Raw genomic sequence first — 19218 nt, 5'->3', positions numbered from 1 at the left:
GGAGAGAAGGTGAGAGAAAGCCCATCCAGGGGACCTCTGACCAGGGCCTCCTGGAACATGAGTTGGTTTTGTTGAATTCCTACTTCCTTCTTGGGGCCTCCTTTGAGCATGCACACAGGCAGCTCTCATGAGAGAGGGGGACCCCCTGATCCAGCGCCTCCTGGGCTCCTCACCATCCTGCCCCATTCTAGACACAGCTCCCAAGTGAATTTGGTGACCCAGAAAAGGTGGAAGTGAGACTCTGAATGGGAGTGTTGCCAGAAGTGAGGGTGGAGCCATGGGCTTCTGGCACATTCTTTGCTGCTTCCCCAGAAGAGTCCGGAGTTAGCCGGGTGGGGCAGTGTTGATCAATGCATCTCTAAAGATAAAAAGAACCTACAACTTTTCTCATTCTTGGCTTCTCTGTCCCTGGTCGCTTATTTCACTAACTATAGAGTCACATCCTGGAATCGGAAAGATCGCACAGAATGAGGTGATGAGGCTTCTGTGTTAAGTATTGATCTGATTGAATTGGACAAGTCGGTAGCCCAAGTCACAAGGAGTGTGGCGTAAAAGTGAGGTGCCTGCTTGTGCTTCCTCACCATGTTTCTCTGAGAGTATGCACTCACTAAACTTGAGACGTGTTTGGAGGTTTTGAAATTCCCCACTGTGATTCTTAAGAAGAGAGAGAGGACTTTCCGCCCTCCTTCCTTCTCTTACTTTACCTCCTCAGTTGATAAGGAAAAGCAAATTTCAGAAAAACATGGGACAGAACAGGAAGTGTTGAGTGTTTTAGTCATGCTGGTGAGGTATGAAATGGCCCCGCTGCATTCTCAGATTGTTTCTTTATGGACTTAGCACTTCCTGCTTTAAGAATATCTTCCTCCCCAAGGGTGCAAGAGCCCTTTATCCTCATTAATCTTCATCCTGCGGCTTTGCTTCAAAACTCGAAATGTTACCTATCTTGAAGCTGCTGTTGGGGCAGTGAAGGCTCCCAGCTGGGCAGCTTTCTTATGCCTGAGTTCAGGAACTTTATGGCCACAGAAAGTGACCCTGCTGGGGAAGACACTTCTGTGTTTTGTTCTTCCAGGCCTTGTGTGGGGTTTTGCTTGGAAACCGCACATGCCAGGAGCTCTTGGGTTCTTTGGTGCAGGTCAGGATGCTTGGTCGTTCCATAGGCGGGCACCCTGGAGACTGGCTGTTGCCCCATGATGGGAGTGGACACAGCAGCTGCTGATGGCAAGAAACTTCTGCTGCTGGGTGAAAGATTCAGAGCACTCAGACACAGACTGGGGAAATTCATGGAATTATCTTAGGGAATGTGTCCCAAAGTAAAATTCATGATTTATTGAATTATTTTTTTAAGGGGAGAGTTCTTTACCGCAGTCTATAGTATAAAACAAAGTCAAGGCTGGAGTAGTAAATAGTACAGCAGGTAAGGTATTTGTCTTGCATGTGGTTGACCTGAGTTCTGTCTCCAGCCAGGAATAATTCCTGAGTGCAGAGCCAGGAGTAAGTCCTAAACATTGCTGGGTGAGAGGTCAAGAGCTGATTAATTCAGATTTCTGATACAAGAAGTATGATTTCAAAAACTTGTTTGGTCACAGATTTGCTAAGTAAAATACAAGGTTTCAGGGGCCAGGAGTATATGTGTCTTCTGTGCTTGAGAACCCTTCTTTTGTCTCTGGCATCACAGAACCTCCTGGAGCACAACTGAGGTAACTCTGATGCCCCCCAGCATGGCCCTATCTGAGTACTGAACCATCAGGTCCAATAGGGTCCAATTCCTGGAGTGGACCTCAGGGCCTCTGAATGAACACGATTTAGGACTCCTCTCTGTGTTCTCAAAATGAAAATGAGATTACTGGTCTTGATTTCCTGGGCTCCTTGGGCAGAAGCTTAAGTGAAGGAAGAAGGAAGGAGGAAGCAGGAAGCGTCATAGAGACCAAGCTTTGCTTTCCTCTGCCCCCGGGAGGCCTCCGTCTCCTTTCCATGCATATCTTGGCTCACACTTCCTGCCTTCCTACCCTGCTGTTCTTCTGCTGTTCAACTCTTGTGGGCTGGCCTGTTGCTATGGGTGGGGCTCACCTTTTAACCCTCCACTCCTCAGCCCTCTCTTCTGTGCCTCTAGAGGAGGACCCCAAAAAGATACTTGGGCTCTGAGCCTAAACACAATACCCTGAGTCAGAATAGCTCCTTTCATTTAAGCTATCCAACTCCAGGTTTGCACTTTGCTTTTCAGAACTTTTAAGATATTATTACCCTGTCTCTCTTCCATAAATCCTTGGACCATGTTCATTTTGGGACAGCTCCTTACTTGTTATTTTCAATAGGAAGGAGCAAAGGAGTTCAGGTTTGGCATTACCTTCAGCTTTGTTTGATCTGGGGAAACAAGGTGGATTAAAGTGGTCCCTCCTGGGTAAAACAGGAGTTTTTCCTAGCGATTCTTCAGTATAAAATAGGGAGGTTGGGGCTGACACGATTGCTCAGTGGTAAGGCGTTTTGCATTGAATATAGCTGAATTGGGATGGACCCAGATTTGATCCCCCAGCATCCCATGTGGTCCCATGAGCCTGCCAGGAGCGATTTCTGAGCACAGAGCCAGAGCGTCACTGGGTGTTGCCCAACCCCCCACCCCCCAGAAAAGAAGAAGTTTTCTTATCTGATGCATCTGGCACACAGAGACAGTTGGTGTGTTTTATTTACTCCTCCTTCCCACTCAGCCCTACCCTGTTCCCAGGCTTCCTCTTCTTTTCTGCAATTGCAGCAAAGATTCATGTTGCAGGTTAGAGGGATGGAAAGGGCTGAGAGAGTAGAACTGATTGAGTGGGGATCTCTAGGCTTTCCTAGGACAACTCAGGCCACACAGTCCTGAATATTGATGGAACCCATGGGGAAAGGAGTTTAGTGTGAGCAGTGGAATGTGTATATATATATTTGGGGGGGGGGTCACACCCGGCAGCCCTCAGGGGTTACTCCTGGCTCTGTGCTCAGAAATTGCCCCTGGCAGGCACGGGGATCCTTGTGGGATGCTGGGATTCGAACCACTGTCCTTCTGCATGGAAGGCAGACGCCTTACCTCCAGGCTATCTCTCGGCCCGGAATGTGTATATTCTTACAGTGACACAGGCACCGTCTACACTGCCACCCTCATACTAATCTGGCACTACCACATTCCAGCAAGGCTAAAAGCACTGAATGTGTGTTTAGGGGAAGCTGACCGAGTGGTGGGGATGAACTGTGGGGGAATCGCTGCTTAATAGACCATTGATGTTTCAATCTGACTCACTGGCATGTTCATTAGAAGCAGCTGCCTGTTTTCCCTTGGGCCAGGCCATGGAGAGGAGTGTTTGAGAAATTACCTGCTGGATTTTCTCCCTTAGCCAGATAGATGGATGGTGTGTTTCTTATCAGTCCACAGAGGGCCACTTCTATTACAACACCTTTGTAGAAAGCGAGTCTTTGAAATACTCCTTTCCCATCTGGGCTCCCTACTTTAGAGATGAACTTGCTAAGATGCTTGAAAGGGTTGGAAACATGAATAGAGATTTTTCTTGCCTAAGCATGTGCTAGCTGGAGCCTACCATGGAAAGAGCCCCTGAACCAGCTCAGAAGTGGCCGATACCTTACAGGTGTCTACTTGTGTGTCTTTGGGAGTGACTACCACGCTGGCACACGCACTTGGCATGGAGGTTTATTAATAAGTTTTAATATTGGGTTTTAGGGTGTTATTGCTCTCAAACTCACAACTTTTGGAGGTAGAACCAGAGCTGCCCATTTTATAGATAAAATATGGAGGCCTTGGGAGTTTAAGGAATGTGTGCACAGTTGTGCTACAAGTGTCAAAGGCAAGATTTAAAATAGAATATGCGGGCCAGGAGAGATAGCACAGCAGCGTTTACCTTGCAAGCAGCCGATCCAGGACCAAAGGTGGTTGGTTCGAATCCCGGTGTCCCATATGGTCCCCCGTGCCTGCCAGGAGCTATTTCTGAGCAGACAGCTAAGAGTATATACCTTATATACCTTATATACCACACCGCCGGGTGTGGCCCCAAAAAAACAAAATAAATGAATAAATAAATAAATAAATAAAATAAAATAAAATAGAATATGCGTGTGTGGGGGTGTGGGATGTGAGGTTCCATTGTTCTAGAGCCACTCCTCAGTATTGCCTACTGGACCATTTTTAGGATGGAATGAAGAAATAAACCTAAGGAAAAGGAGAGCGTGGTCCCTAGAGTCTATCTTTTGTGATAACAGTAAGAAATTTTTTTTTAATCTTTAAAATGTCTTTGAGGAAAGGATAGGTAGAGGGGTTGGGGTGAAGGTGTCACTGGAATGGTGATGGTGGATGCTGTGAGTTTCACAAACATAGGTGTGATGCTTGGGATTCTGTGACCTTGTTGTTGATAAAGTCAGTAAAAATGCACATATAATAACATCTTTAAATAAAATGCCATTGAGGTGGCTTTGGAAAGACCCCATTTTTATCTCCTTATAAGATTCAGCAGACCCTCTCTCATTGGCGTGAGTTTCTGCTTTTAAACGTTCTTCCGCCCTGTTCACATGTCTTGTGTTTATCTGTAGGGACTGGGGGGACTTGAACCTCTGATGCAGCCTTGGGCTTCTCAGTGTGCATGGGGAGAGGGCTAAACATGGTGGCTTTGAGGGCATGAAGGTGCTATATTCCCGAGTCCTAGGGGGTCAGGCTTGATAGAGGTGACTAAGTACTTAGCCCCTTGTCCCCCTGCAAATGTGTCCTCATCAGAATGTTCGAAGTGGTCATCAATCACTAAGGCCAGATGTACTTGGATTGAGCATCCTCTGTTTCATGTGGTAAGGAGTTTGGGGTTGTTGACATCAGCTCTGGGTTTGAGGACTGGCTTGTCACCGATCATAACATATCATATGGCTCATAACACTGCCGAGTCTCAATGCCTGGTCTTGAAGATGAGAGTTAGCACATCATGATTCTTTGATTGCTTAAAAAATTAATTGAAATAATAGGTGTTAATTATTGAGAGTTGTAACACATTTTTCTTGAGTTTTCTCTCCAGAGGTTCTCATAGTTAGTTCATCTCTTCAGAAAACAAATTACTCTGCATCCCTCCTAGAAATCTGCTTTTTTTTTTTTTTGTTTTTGCTTTTGGGGCATACCCAGCATTGTTCAGAGGTTATTCCCAGCTCCACACTGGCAGGCTCAGGACCATATTGGATGCTAGGGATGGAACCCAAGTCGGCCACATACAAGACAAATGCCCTATTTGCTGTGCTATCACTTCATCCCAAAAATCTGCTTTTTTTTTTTTTTTTTTTTTTTGGTGGTTTTTGGGTCACACCCGGCAGTACTCAGGTTTACTCCTGGCTCCATGCTCAGAAATTGCTCCTGGGAGGCACGGGGACCACATGGGATGCCGGGATTCGGATTCGAATCAATGACTTTCTGCATGAAAGGCAAACGCCTTACCTCAACCCCAAATCTGCCTTCTTGAAGAGCACAAACCCAGGCCTTCCATCTCTGTCAGTACAATGGCTTGATTTTCAGATCTGAGGAACAGAGATTTGGGCTGGCTGCTTTTTCTCAGTTCTGGCAGCTTTGTGGCAAAAAAAAAAGGGAGGGGGGAGCTCTGGAGTGTGCGCTTGGTATTGTTGGATATGGTGGTTGATTTGGGCCTGCAAGAGGACAAAAGCAGAGCAAGAATGGCTGGGGAAAGGCACTAAGGCCCTGAGGTCAATCTTAGTGGAAGATACTGTGTGTGGGGAGAGGCTGCCCTTCAGGAACCTTCTGTCTCTTTTGAAAGGTCTTTCAAGAGGACCATCCCTTACAGATCAAGTCAGTGAAAATTTGGTATTGGCATTGAAATGTACTGTAAACTAGACACAAACCCAGATGGATGTTCTGTAGATGCCCCACCTCAGGAACCCACAATCAGGAGAGGAAAATTAAGTCATTTGCGTGGTAGGAGGGAGATGGTGGGGGACCTCCCCACTGGTGCTCTGGAGGCCTCAGGGCCCTTGGGCAATTCCCCACCAACCAAGCTGGAGATTCAGTGTGAAGCTTCTGTGTATTATGGGTTCAATGGTGATGGGGGATTATCTGGGCTTCCCCTGTGGAGCTGGGGATCTCCAGGCCTCACTGGGTGAGCCTTGGGAGGGTGTACGTGATAGGGATTGAATCGGGACCACCTGCATGAAGGCAAGTGCTTCAATCCATCCTATTATCTCTTTGGCTCTGGAACATTGATTATATGTTGAAGGATGATTTTAGCTATCTATTGGGCTTACTTTTGTTGTGTTGGAGAATTGCACCAGATGGTACTCGGGGTCTGCTTTCAGTTCTGTGCTTGGGGGTCACCTCTAGGTATCCTGAGAGGACCATGTGTTACTGGGGCTCCAATCCAGGACTCTCTGCATGCAAATGTGCACTCAGCCTTTTCCACTCTCTTTCTCTGGCCCAACTGCATTACTTAAATTCATCTTGATCCACATTTCTTTTTCATAACTAGAAACTGGCTCACATTCTGTTTGGCTGCACAGTGGCAGTTAAGACAGTGCCCTGTGGAGTCCATGGGAAGTATCTGAGGTGTCTCTAAGGAAAGTTGCTGGACCCAAAAGTGTGACACACACAATTTTTCCTAATTTTCCTATGCTCTTTTCACAGGATGGGCTCCAGACACCCGAAGGTGGGAAGATGGGCTTTAAAATGATTAAGTTTCACAGAGACGATAGCTTTGCTTGCGTTAATCAGAATGATTTTCCAGCACATTTTCACCCGCTCAGAAACTGCTGACTCTCGTGAGAACAAAGAATACATTAGTACTCTGTCCTCGGTGTCTGCTCAGCCCATTCACCTTTTCTCCAGGCAGGCAGGGATGACAGCGAGCCTCCTCAAGGCTATGAGTAGTGTAACAGCTAAAGGGGAATTCCATGGGTGGAAGGAAACGCTAGCCCCTTTCTGGCTCCTATGTCAGCACTGCCAGTTTTAAGGATTCTGAGTTGTGCTTTTTGACCTTTGGGTCCAGCCTTACTCATAGGTACATCAGTTGTTGTCCGCCCTGGGTTAGAGCTGCTCATGGTCCCTACTGCACTTGGGGGCTGTTGTCCAAAGAGAATTGATGATCTCATCTAGGAGAATGAAGGCATTCTCTCAGCCCAGCTCTGTCTCAGATATAAACTCTGTTGTTTTGCTTAAAGAAAGAAGAGGGCTCCTAGAAGTGACCATGAGAGGCATGGAAATGTTCTTTCTTTTATAGGAAGTAGTGAAACTTCCACTGGCTTCCATTTTTGGAATGGAATTTTCAAGGAACGGGTCAATGAATCATTTCAGTTCTTAGATAAGCTAGCATCTCCCTTTGGGGCCACTTAGACTAGATCAAGATGGCCAAGAACTTTGAATACATGATGGGCAGGACCTGGGCACTGGATAAAAGCATCTCTTCCCTGGCTTTCAGCGAACCTGTCTTTCCCATTTTACAACAGGAAGATAGATTTCTTTCTTTCTTTGTTTTTGAGCCACACTTGGCCATCAATGTTCAGGGGCTACTCCTGGTTCTACACTCAGGAATTACTCCTCGTGGTGTTTGGGAGACCAAGTGGGATAATGGGAATTGAACCTGGGTCAGCTATGTGCAAGGCAAGTGCCTGCCCCTCTGTACTGTGTCTTTAGCCCCCAGAATTCATTCTTAAAGCATACAGAAAAAATCTTTTCTTCAGAGAGATGTCTCAGATTCCTCATCCTAGAGATAGTAAGCTTTTGGAGAATCTTTGTTTCCAGAACCTCTTGATGCTGCTTCCTTAGCTTCATCATGTTGGTCATGACAGTGGGGTTGGAGAGGAGCTGCTCTGTGGAAAAGTGGTCATCATCTCTGAGTCTGCTTTCAGGAGCCTGTTTTGGGGTAGCTGTTTGAAGATTATTTTGGTGGTAAACATTTTCCAAAGATAGGAATCTTCCAGATCGAATCTGTGTTTCTTGGTATGGGTTCCAGTTGCCTTTTTTTTTCTTTTCTTTTTGATTTCTAGTTCTGTCTCAGCCTGAGGCAACCCAGGAGTGATCTCCTATCTGTTGAGCAAAAAGGATATATGTTCAGTTTGACCAGAGTGGCTGTTAATCTTCTTTCTGATAAAAGACAGTGAAGGTGAGGTGAAAGGGTTCTTACAGGCCTGGGGAAATGGAACAGATCCCTGTAGAGGAGGACTTTGGGGACTGCATCAGCAATATGGTCATAGGGAGGTTTTGAATTTTGGTCTGCACTTCTCTGCATAGCACCTTCCTGAATTCATGTAAATCTTGCTCTGGTTTTAAGCCTTTAAAAAATGCCTTCTGTCTCTAATGAATGTTGGTGTACAGGACAGTATGTTTTAGGGGTACAGTTTCACACATCCTCAAATAGATGTTGCCATACCATAATTACCACCCAAGTACCAATAACCAGAAAACCCCTACCTCATACCCCTTGTTCCCTGTTTGCTCCCACCACTCTTATACTGGCTTTTCCATAGTCAGAATCTAAAGATTTGTTCTGGTTTGGAAATCTAGTATTTCTTAGACGCCTGTTCTATTTACGCCTGTTCTTGTTCTTGCTCTGTTTACGCCTGGCAGCTTGTAAAGATAAATCATTGGGCACGTGTTTAATTTTTAAAGATTTGAGTTCTGTGCCCCAGAAATAGGGATGGGCAAATTGTGGGTGTGACTGCTTTCTTTCCCTTTTTCTTTCTTTCCCTCTTTCTTTCTTTCTTTCTTTCTTTCTTTCTTTCTTTCTTTCTTTCTTTCTTTCTTTCTTTCTTTCTTTCTTTCTTTCTTTCTTTCTTTCTTTTCTTTCTTCTTTCTTTTCTTTCTTTCTTTCTTTCTTTCTTTTCCTTCCTTCCTTCCTTCTTCCTTCCTTCTTCCTTCCTTCTTCCTTCCTTCCTTCCTTCCTTCCTTCCTTCCTTCCTTCCTTCCTTCCTTCCTTCCTTCCTTCCTTCCTTCCTTCCTTCCTTCCTTCCTTCATTCATCCCTGCCTTCCTTCCTTCCTTCCTGACTTCCTTCTTTCGTTCTTTCTTTCTTTCTTTCTTTCTTTCCTTCAGTCTTTCATTCTTTCCCTCTCTCTCTCTCTCTCTCCCTCCCTCCCTCCCTCCCTCTCTCCCTCTCTTTCCCTCCCTCTCTCCTTTCCTTCCTTCCTTCCTTCCTTCCTTCCTTCCTTCCTTCCTTCCTTCCTTCCTTCCTTCCTTCCTTCCTTCCTTCCTTCCTTCCTTCCTTCCTTCCTTCCTTCCTTCCTTCCTTCCTTCTTCCCTCCTTCCTTCCAACAAAGTGAGCTGAATGCTGCACACAGAGGGTGCCTCTAAACTGCTGGGGCATGGGGCTGGGGCTGAGGTGAAGGGCCTGTGTAGGGGAGGCAGTGAGAACTGGAAAAGGAAGGACTGGCTAAGGTACAGTTTCTAGTCAACTCCAGGGCTGTGGAGATGTGTGGGATCTCCTTTTCCTTGGCCCAGATCTTAAGGATCTTTGACACAGAGAGTGCTGTAGTTCAGCCATCACCACCTCCCAGGTAGCTCATGCCTGCTAACTCTCTCTCCTTTGGGGAAGGAATTGAGAAGAGCCTGCTAATGGCACCCTCAATAGGACTAAATAGCAGCTCTCTCGGTTCATTACTCAGTAGCCCTGGGCAGGGACCCTGCAGATTGGCTAATTGTAATAGCCAGCCCATTAAGGGAAGAGCACTAATGGAGGAGAAAGTAGCTAATAAAGAAGGAACTTGGCCACTTGGTGGTACCCAGGATTTAAGTTGCTGGTGAGTTAAGTACCTGTTTTTCTGTCATTAGTGAGTTTAAAACGATTTGGGGAACAACCCAGCATCAAGAACCTCCCATTCCCTGACCCCTACTGCTGCTGGGATCACATTCAGAAAGAGAAGTCTAAAGGCTAAACCCCTGACCATCTCCAGATAAGGTGCCCCCCCCAGATGAAAGGAGCCACAAGCCCTTTATTACTTTTTAATTTAGTCAATGAATTATAAAATTACGTATCCTTGAGATTCAGCATAGTGTCCTAAAACCAATCTCTTCACCAGCATCCACTTCCTTTATTATTATTATTATTATTATTATTATTATTATTATTATTATTATTATTATTATTTTAATTTTAGGCACTGTAATTTGCAGTATTCTTTGTTACTATAGAGTTTCAGGGATAACCCATTACCACTTTCAAGTGACTTCTCTCACCAATACTGTAGATTTCTCTTTCCTGTCATATCTCCCTCAAGACCCCACTGGCCAGCTTCCCACTGAAGACCAGTTTTCATGTTCTTCGTCCTGTTACCTTTATGCATTTGCTATTCCCCTATCCTGTTTCTTTATATCACTATGTGAGAGCGATCATACCGTGTCAGGTGCTCTCCCTCTGACTAACTTCCCTTAGCTCGCTACTCTATCCATCCATGTAGCAGCAAATTGCATTATCTCATCATTTCTTATTCCATTGTATAAATGTACCATAGTTTCTTTCTTTCTTCATCTGTTCTTGGGCACTTAGGTTGTATTCAGAATCTGGCTTATTGTGAATAGTGCTGCAATGAACGTAGGAGTGCAGATGCCTTTTCTGTATTGTGCTTTTGGACCCTTGAGGTATAAGCCAAAGAGTTGAATTGCTGGGTCATTTGGAAGCTCAATAGCTAATTTTTTGAGGAATGTCCATTTTGTCTTCCAAAAAGGCTGGATCAGTTGACCTTCTCCTCAGCAGTGAATGAGGAGTCTCCTGTCCCCACATCTGTGCCAGCTTTGTGTTTTTTTTTTTCTTTCTTGTATCAGAACGACTCAGTTCCCTTGGCTGTCCACTTTCTCGGCATTCTGGGTGCACTGCCCCTTGATCACTGTGGTTTGAAGGCTACAGTCTGGGCACAGAGGGAATGCACGTCTTATGAGGTCATCAGCCCTGAAACCTGGCTGCCTCCACTCAGGGTTTCCCCACACACAGATTAGCCTTGTTCTCTCTCCCGGCTCCCTCTCCTGGAACCCCAGCTTGGTGAAGGAGCCCCAGCTGGAGAACCCACTTCCTCAGCTCATCAGGAGCATGCCCTCCTGGATTGGAAAGGATCTTTACAAAGCCCTTCCAGTATCCCAGTGATGGAATGTACTTAAGTTTTCAGGTGCTTGACTTGAAGACCACTTAAGATTATGTTCAGCAGGATTTAGACCCTTTCGAGGCCAGGGACACCCCAGGATAGCGGGAGGGGGTGGGTCAGTGCTAGCTCAGTGTCCTAAAGCTGTGACTTGCCAGGATGAGGAAGTCAAAAAAAGTGGTTGGGAGGTGCCTCCCTCCCTCAACTGCCGCCCAGCCAACGCACTTTCCCATCACTTAAGTTTAGGGGAAACAGGAAGTTTCGGTTGAGGTCTCCCTGTATAGTATGGGAAAGGATTCAGGTACTATGCTGCCCTGCATGGGCATCTGGGCAGCCTGAACCCTTCCATTCCCCATTCCTTCCATGTTAAGGGACTCCCCAGGCCATCATCTCTGGGCCCACTGGATTCAGAGCTTTACATTGTTCTAGTGCCTCCTTGCTAGGGGTGAGGGGCTTGCTGTGCTTTCTGGAGCTAGACTCAGTTTATTTCTGGGTGCTGCAGAGCCCTGCCCACTGTGGGCCTTTAAGCCCTTTCTTTCTTCCCAAACTCTGTTCTTAGAGGACTACGTTCAGATCATGCAATGAAGTTAACAGACGGTAATACTTTTAGGATCAGTGAGGCACACAATGAGCTATGTACTGAAACATATCTTAGCAGTCTTCAGCCCTCATAATTGGAAGCTAGGATGAACACCCTATTCTACCTCAAAGCCCACCCCCTCTATGCCCCTAAATACTGACTTCCTTTCCTGATTGGGACAGGGACTCACCTTTTCAGGTGAAATTGGAGCCTGTGTTGTGAGAAGTGTGGACATCTGTGTTGGGGCACCCCTGCACAGGGATGACACTCGTTTCTCCCCCTTCTTTCTGCTGAGTGTTATGTGGTCATTTGTGCCCTCCAGAAATCTCAGCCCCTGGGATTTTCAGAACTCTAGACAAAGTGGCCAAAGGAGAGAAGTTTTCACAGGGTGAGGACTGTTGGCCATACCTGTTCAAATGGACTTCTCTGGGGGTTCGTGATATTGGTCTCTAAACGGTGAAGATTGGGATCACGCTGGAGATTCTAGGATCTGAAGGTTGTGAGTTACAGCATCCCAGTCTGCATATTAGCAAAAGTCTTTTCTCCTAGTAGGCACTCTGGTGGCAGGAGTCCTTCACAGCAGCCAGCAAGACAAGAGCAAATTGGTGTACCCCAATGTAAGCCACACCCTGGTATACCCCAGACCCCATAGTTTCTTCTTAGTAGACTCTAAACCCTACCCCATATTCTAGCATATTCCCCAGACCCTACTCTGTATCTTTTGTTTGTTTGTTTGTTTTTTGATTTTGAGGCTATACACGGTGACTTTAAGGGGTTATTCCCGGCTAATGCACCTGGCTTGGGGGACCATATGGGGTTCCTGGGGATCGAATTGCAGTCCATCCTATGTTAGCAGCTTGCAAGGCAAACGCCCTACCGCTGTGCCACTGCTTCGGCCCCTCTACTCTGTATCTTAATATATACTCTAGAGCCTACTCTGTATCATCCTAGTATATATCCCAGGCGCAACACCATATCCTAATATATTCCCCAGACCTTAAAGTCACCTCAGAATTTAAAGTACACTCATCCAAATGCTAAGGTAGATTAAAGACCTTACATATATTCACATGTAAGTTATACCTCAAATCCCAAGGCAATACCCACACTCTCAGACCCTATCCCAGGCCCTAAAGTATACTTGTTTTCTTCTCAGAAGATGCCCAAAATGTCATAGTCTGGGACCATATGTGCAAAAGTTTTTTTAGAAAACAAGAGTGATCATTTGCATCTTTCCTCAAGTTCTTTAAGTTTCTCTCGCTGAATTTTGGAACACACATACACACAAATTTCCCATGTATTTTGTTCAAATGGAAGAAGCTGACATTAGGCAGTGTTGGTTTAGGTTCGTGAGTGTGGATGCTTGCATCTGTGATGCTGAGAGTCTGGACCACAGTACCGTTCCATTTTGGGTTTGCAGAGCTCTAGACACAGTGGCCAAAGGAGAGAAGTTTTCATATGCTGAAGACTGTGGTTTTCAGCATGGGGTTCATCGGTCATTTCCTTCCTCTGGGGAGTGGACAGTTGCTTAGTGTGGACCCAGGCCACCACCACTTTGAATTATTTTGTAGCCAGAGCATATCCTTCAATAACTATATTCTGAGCTCAGTTTCATAGGTCACATGCATAAATTCCCACAGGAGAGATTTCTACTCGGCAACCTGGAGGCATAAACATGCACTTTGCTGAAAAAACTCACAGATCAGGAAAGCAGCCTCTTCCCTCAAGATCTGCCAGTTCCCAAGGAGTCATTTTCTGCTCTTTTTGTCTGGTCTTCTTGTCTCTTCTTCTTGTCTCTTCTCACATGTCTGGGCTCTCTGGAACCAGTATGGTGATGGTTGGGAAGAAAGGGGCCTGTGCCCAGGAAATGGCCCTGGCTGCTTTTCTGTTCCCACAGTATCTGCCCTCCTCGGGATTTCCCCAGGCTCTGGCTCCTTTCCTGTGCTGGTGCTCAGGGTTGGGACGAGTTCTAGAATAGCACCCTCAGCTCAGCAGTTGGGGTGGGGATTGATTGTCTCTAGAAGCATTTGTGTGCTATCTTTGTGCAGATCCACCCCAACTTTGTTTCTGCTTTTCTTACTTCCCCAAATGCTTTGTCTTTATTTCCAGAGGGTTAGTGTTTAATTAGCAGCGAACTCTTAAATTTCTCAACTCTGCAGCCTTTTCATAGAGTTAATGGTGTAAAAACAAATGTGTTCAGTGTACTCGAGGCATCTCTGTAATTTATTGGAGCTCTATATTGGAAACTTGAAAAGGAAAGATTTTTTTATTTTTTGAGAATAAAAATCTTATTGGGAGGCAGCTGGGGAGATTAGTACAGGGGTTTTGTACCTGGCCCAGGTTTGGTCCCCAGCACTATATGATCCCAAGGCACCACTGAGGAATAGCCCAAGAGGCTCTCTGCTCAACTCAAGGTCCAGTTCTAAAGTCCCCCAAGACTGCCAAGGTGGCTTGGTGGTCCTTGACCCCACAGGACCTAAATAGCACTCAGGCTCAGCATTGAACCTCCAGAGTCGAATTGACTGAATATTGTGGTGAGTGGCCCCTTGGACCCTGAGCACCGCTTTCATGGGGATGGCACGATTTTTATTCTGTCGGGAGGAGAATCTTTTTTTGCCAATGGTACATAGTATAGGTGTATTTGTTGTACTGAGTCTCAGGTTTCTAAGTTCTTGGTTGAAAAGTGAACCTTTGAGGAAGTGGGGCTCCAAAAGAGAAGAAGGGAACTAACTCATTCTATTGAGCTTGCAGCATCCCATATGTCATATTCCATTTATTCTTAAAAGCTTTCCATACTGGTTAGTACAATTTGCATTTCATCTCTTGCCTAAAACTTTATTTTTAATATAATGGCAGAATTACAAAGTTATTCATGATTGGGTTTCTGGCATACCATGTTTCAACACCAATTCCTTTACCAGTCTATTTTCAACCTTGTTTTGTCTTCTCAGAGCTTTGACCCCATGATGCAATTCCCCTCACCCCCAAAACCCCCCCCCTTTGTAATAGGTATCACAATTGCCCTCAGTATGGCAGCTTTCCTTTTGTCAAGCCTGTAGCTGTGGATAATATGAGAGCAGTGTTTGCCTTTTGTCAGCTTCTAAATAGTGTCACCTCCTCCTGTTCTTTTCCTGGCATCCCTGGCATCCACCGGCAGCACCCCCCTTCCCCCTTGAGTGCATTGCGTCTATAGAATTTTAATTTGATTAAAGCTGTAGTTATAATCCTGGGGCTGGGGGTGGGGGAGCAGGGCAACACCACTATCATCTCTGTAAGGATAAAGTAAACCACCTCTAGTTTTCATCCTGCCGACATTTGCTTTAGAGGTGGACAGGCTAGAGGCCAATCACATCCCCTCCCTTTGTAGGCGTCAGTTCAGAGACATAGTGAGGACAATAAAGAAGTATTTTGTCTTTGAGAGATTGGTTGTTCGTCTCCCCAAACCTTGCTGTTGGACTGGCTTTGTCGGAAATGGTTACGTTCAATTTTTTTCTTCTGAACCACTGTTCCTCTCCTGAGGGCTACTCTAGGTAGTCAGTGTGGGGCTGGTATTACAGAAAAAGAAATGTACTCAGGTGAATGTTCGTAGAGAGGAGCACAAAGACAAAAAGGTTAATTCTATGTTGGGGGCATTTCTATGTAGATGTATTTTTCTCCTTGGAATGGAGCCTGTATGCCCAGCAGTGTCCTTTCTTGGATTCCTTGAGTGGCCTCTGTCATTGCCCTGGGTGATGTCAGGGGCAATCGAATAGCTGCCTCTTGATCCAGACTCTTTCCCTTCCATTACAGGCCTGCCTCTTCAGAGAACCTTTCAAGAAGGGCAGGTGATGGTAGACATAGCTCCTGTAGCCAAGTCATGAGGTAGCTCTATTTCCATATTTAGAGATGGCGGAACTGCATCCTGGAATACTACGCAGCTAGGACAAAAGATCCATTTTGCTATTTATAGGGTTCTTGAAAGGATGTGGCTGGCACTTGAGTGGTATATGCTGAGGGCAGTAATTCAAGGAGAAAGACCAATGCTGTAAGAGTTCTCTGTGGAATGTGCAGGCAAATGAGTAAGCAAAAGCCCTTGAATTCTGACAATATAAGAAAATGGAATAGAAAGGTGGGCATGATATGATAACATGGCATGTAATATGGTACAGCAACACGGCGTGGTAACATGCTATGGTAAAATGATACAATAACCTGGTGTGTAATATACATTTAAAGAAATGTGTAGCTATAGTTCTGAATGTACCGTATTTTCCGGCGTATAAGACGACCCCCTAATTTTGCAGTTAAAACATAGGTTTAGGCCTATATTCGCTGTATCAGACAGAATGTTCCTGTGCTGCATGTGTTCCTGTGCTCCTGTACCACAGTGAGCCAGTTACAACAAGCAAAGGTTCAGAGGTTATACTGTCATAGATTTTCTCTCTGACTCTGGCCAATCTGAGCAGGCTTTTGACAGTGTAGATTTGGGTCCAGAACACTGTATAATTTGCAGGCATCAAAAGCCTGCTTGGATTGGCTGAGTTAGAGAGGCGATCCAAGCAGCCTTGCAGTGATTGGTGCAGGATCGAATTGGAAAATTCGTTTTGTGGCAATATTCAGACAGTTATCGTTTAGCGGCATATTGAAACATTTTTCGGGATATACTCGGTGTATAAGACGACCCCCGATTTTTGGTTGACTTTTTTTTGTTTCAAAAGTCGTCTTATACGCCGGAAAATAACGGTATATGATATTGAAGGCCAGGTTTCCTTCATGACAAGATGGTGTTTCCTGAGTGCATTAACCTTCAAACCAGTGGAGAACCATGTCAGGGACAAGTTTCATCTTCACCTGGTCTCTGATAAGTTTCATTATAGTGTATGTATGCACTTGTGTGTTTCGGACAGAGAGCCAAAGTAAGTGTGCATGTGATCCCCAGATGCATTGTGTGTGTGTGTGTGTGTGTGTGTGTGTGTGTGTGTATGTGTGTGAGAGGGGGGTGGGAGAGAAAGGGGGAAAGGAGGGAGAAAGGGAGGGAAAAGGGGAAGAGAGAAAGAAAAGATCCTCAGAAAGGCATTCAGGACTGAGAGCAGAAGTGCTTACGCCAGGATTGTACAGATGGCAAAGGATAATTTCCTGTATCTATGTATGTACATGATAAAGGTGACCCTGCAGATTAGAGGTGATTCCCTAAGACCTCAAGGAAAACCACCTCCTTAATTGAGTTTCCCCTTGTGCTAGATGCTATGGGTCAAGCTGGGGTGCAGTGTCCTCACATGAGCTAGTTACAGGACCTTGTTTCTCCTTGATTTCAAAGAAAGTCATTTTGCTTCTCCTCACTTTCAGAGAAAGTCATCCTGTTATGAAATCCCCCCCCTCCCATTTATTTCTCGCGCTTCTAATATGCCGTTTGAAAACCTTTTGGCTGCCCAATGCTTTTTTTTTTTTTTTTTTTTTTCCACCACTGGTTTCACTTCTGCAAAAAACCCTAACAAAACAGAGAGCTATTTCTGGGAATAAAGTTAACGGTAGGTATCTGGACATAGAACAGGACCAAGGGCGAATGTTGAAACTTAAGAATTGTCTAGATCAGAAAAACAAACCCTGTTTAAATTGCTTAAAAATCTTCTCTTGGTTTTAAAGAAAAAACCCTAACCAGATTTTCTAAGTTTCTTATCTGTTTCTTTGACTCTCTCATGCCCCAGTCCCTAGCCATCACCCCCCTGTCCCCCAAAGTATTCGTTTTCATGTCAGAGTTGCTTAAAATCTGTGTGATGTTTGGTTCAAGAAAAGTGAAGTGGAAGGTTTCGTCTCTGAGTGATTTTTCAGAGGAGATCTTGATTGATAAATAAGATCTCTCTCTCTCTCTCTCTCTCTCTCATATACATACACACACACACACACACACACACACACACACGGAGCATCTTGAATGATGCAGAAATAAGATATACACACAGAGAGAACATCCCAAGTGATGCAGAAGATACACAAAAGTATGCACATCCAGAATTAAGAAAATGTAGGCATATATGTTTGAGCAGAGCTATTTCTAAATGCCCTTGTTACTGGTGGAGGCCACCTTGGGGAAGGTAGAGTTTATCCTTTTGGAAACAATAAAGATATGTATATATTCATTTCAAAGCGGAACTTCCTGCCACAAACTTTCCAGGCTCCAAGCTGAAGTGCAGCTTTTCTTTGATGAGAGGGTCGGGGGACCCCCTCCTGTTCCCCACTTCCCTTTGCACACTTGATGAACTCAACAGTGTTTAGAGCATGCTCTTGAAACTGAGTAAGCACCCTTATGTCATATTTTCATATGTAATTTTTCTCCCTCTTGGATGCCTGGTTTCTACCTTCCTAATGGCATGTTTGTGTTCACTCCCCCTCCACCCCAGCTTATTTTTGAATCTTGGATGCCCCACTTTGCATTGCCCATTTAAACCACAGAAATGAGCAGAAACTTAGGTACAGGACTGCAAAGCACTTGAGCTGGCATAGTTGATCTGAGATGCAAAGTTCGTGACTCTTCCTGTTGAAACATATAGTTGGTTCCTTGCTGTTACATGCCACTTTTTTTTTTTTGGGGGGGGGGGAGGGTCACACCCGGCAGCACACAAGGGTTACTGCTGGCCCTATGCTCAGAAATCACCCCCCGGCAGGCTCGGGGGATCATATGGGATGCCGGGATTTTAACCACCGTCCTTCTGTATGCAAGACAAATACTTTACCTCCATGCTATCTCTCTGGCCCCTACTTGTCACATTTTAACTCCAAACTAGTAATGAACCCTCCCGGCATATTCACTTATTGTAATTTTTAGGTGAAAAATTAACATGCCCATTTTTATTGCATATATATTTTGGAAACACATTTTAATATATTTTGCTAAGTGCAAGAAAGGTTTTAGGGAAGCTTAACAACTTCTAGTAAAATCACACAGATTTACTCTGGACACCACAATAACCTCTTTAAATGTTTCTCAGATATAAATAAGGGTAACGTGCAAGGTAACATGGTGTTTCTTAGATTTTTTAAGGGTTTCTTTGCTCTTTTTTTGAGATTCTATGGCTTACAATCCTCTTAATAATTATTTCTTATGCACCTAATTCTAACACCACACTCATCATCAATATACACTTGTGTAATTTATTTATTTATTATTTATTTATTTATTTATTTATTTTTGGGTTTTGGGTCACACCTGGAAGCGCTCAGAAATCACCCCTAGAAGGCACGGGGGACCATTTGGGATGCCGGGCTTCGAATCACCATCTTTCTGCATGCAGGCAAATGCCTTTCTCCATGCTATATCTCTCTGGCCCTGTGTAATTTATTGAGCCCCACCTGTTTGCATTCAAATAGGAGGTTCCCTGAAGATCTTCAGGCCCTGTCCTTGTCAGTGGACTGTCTTTGGTAGAACAGTACTTCCCTTAATTGAAGATGATCCTCTGAGCTCTGAGCTAGTTCAGAAGGGGAAAAAATATGCTCCTGAAAGGGTGGGAGGGTGAGATCAAATAAATACATGAAGATACAGAGTGATATGGCTGATCCTTCCTAGCTCTGGAGGCTAAAAGGCAG

At 45.0% G+C, this 19218-nt stretch overlaps 2 protein-coding genes across 2 annotated transcripts in view; both read left to right on the top strand.

Annotated features, from left to right (window-relative positions):
- BORCS5 (BLOC-1 related complex subunit 5) overlaps window positions 1-19218 on the top strand; it is a 714757-nt gene that overhangs the window by 85658 nt on the left and 609881 nt on the right. The window lies entirely within an intron of this gene.
- The window catches only part of ETV6 (ETS variant transcription factor 6), a 245923-nt gene that overhangs the window by 75627 nt on the left and 151078 nt on the right, over window positions 1-19218 (top strand).

Source organism: Suncus etruscus, chromosome 11 (genome assembly GCF_024139225.1).
Source record: "Suncus etruscus isolate mSunEtr1 chromosome 11, mSunEtr1.pri.cur, whole genome shotgun sequence".
Taxonomy (NCBI): domain Eukaryota; kingdom Metazoa; phylum Chordata; class Mammalia; order Eulipotyphla; family Soricidae; genus Suncus; species Suncus etruscus.
This window is presented reverse-complemented; position numbering and strand designations above follow the sequence as displayed.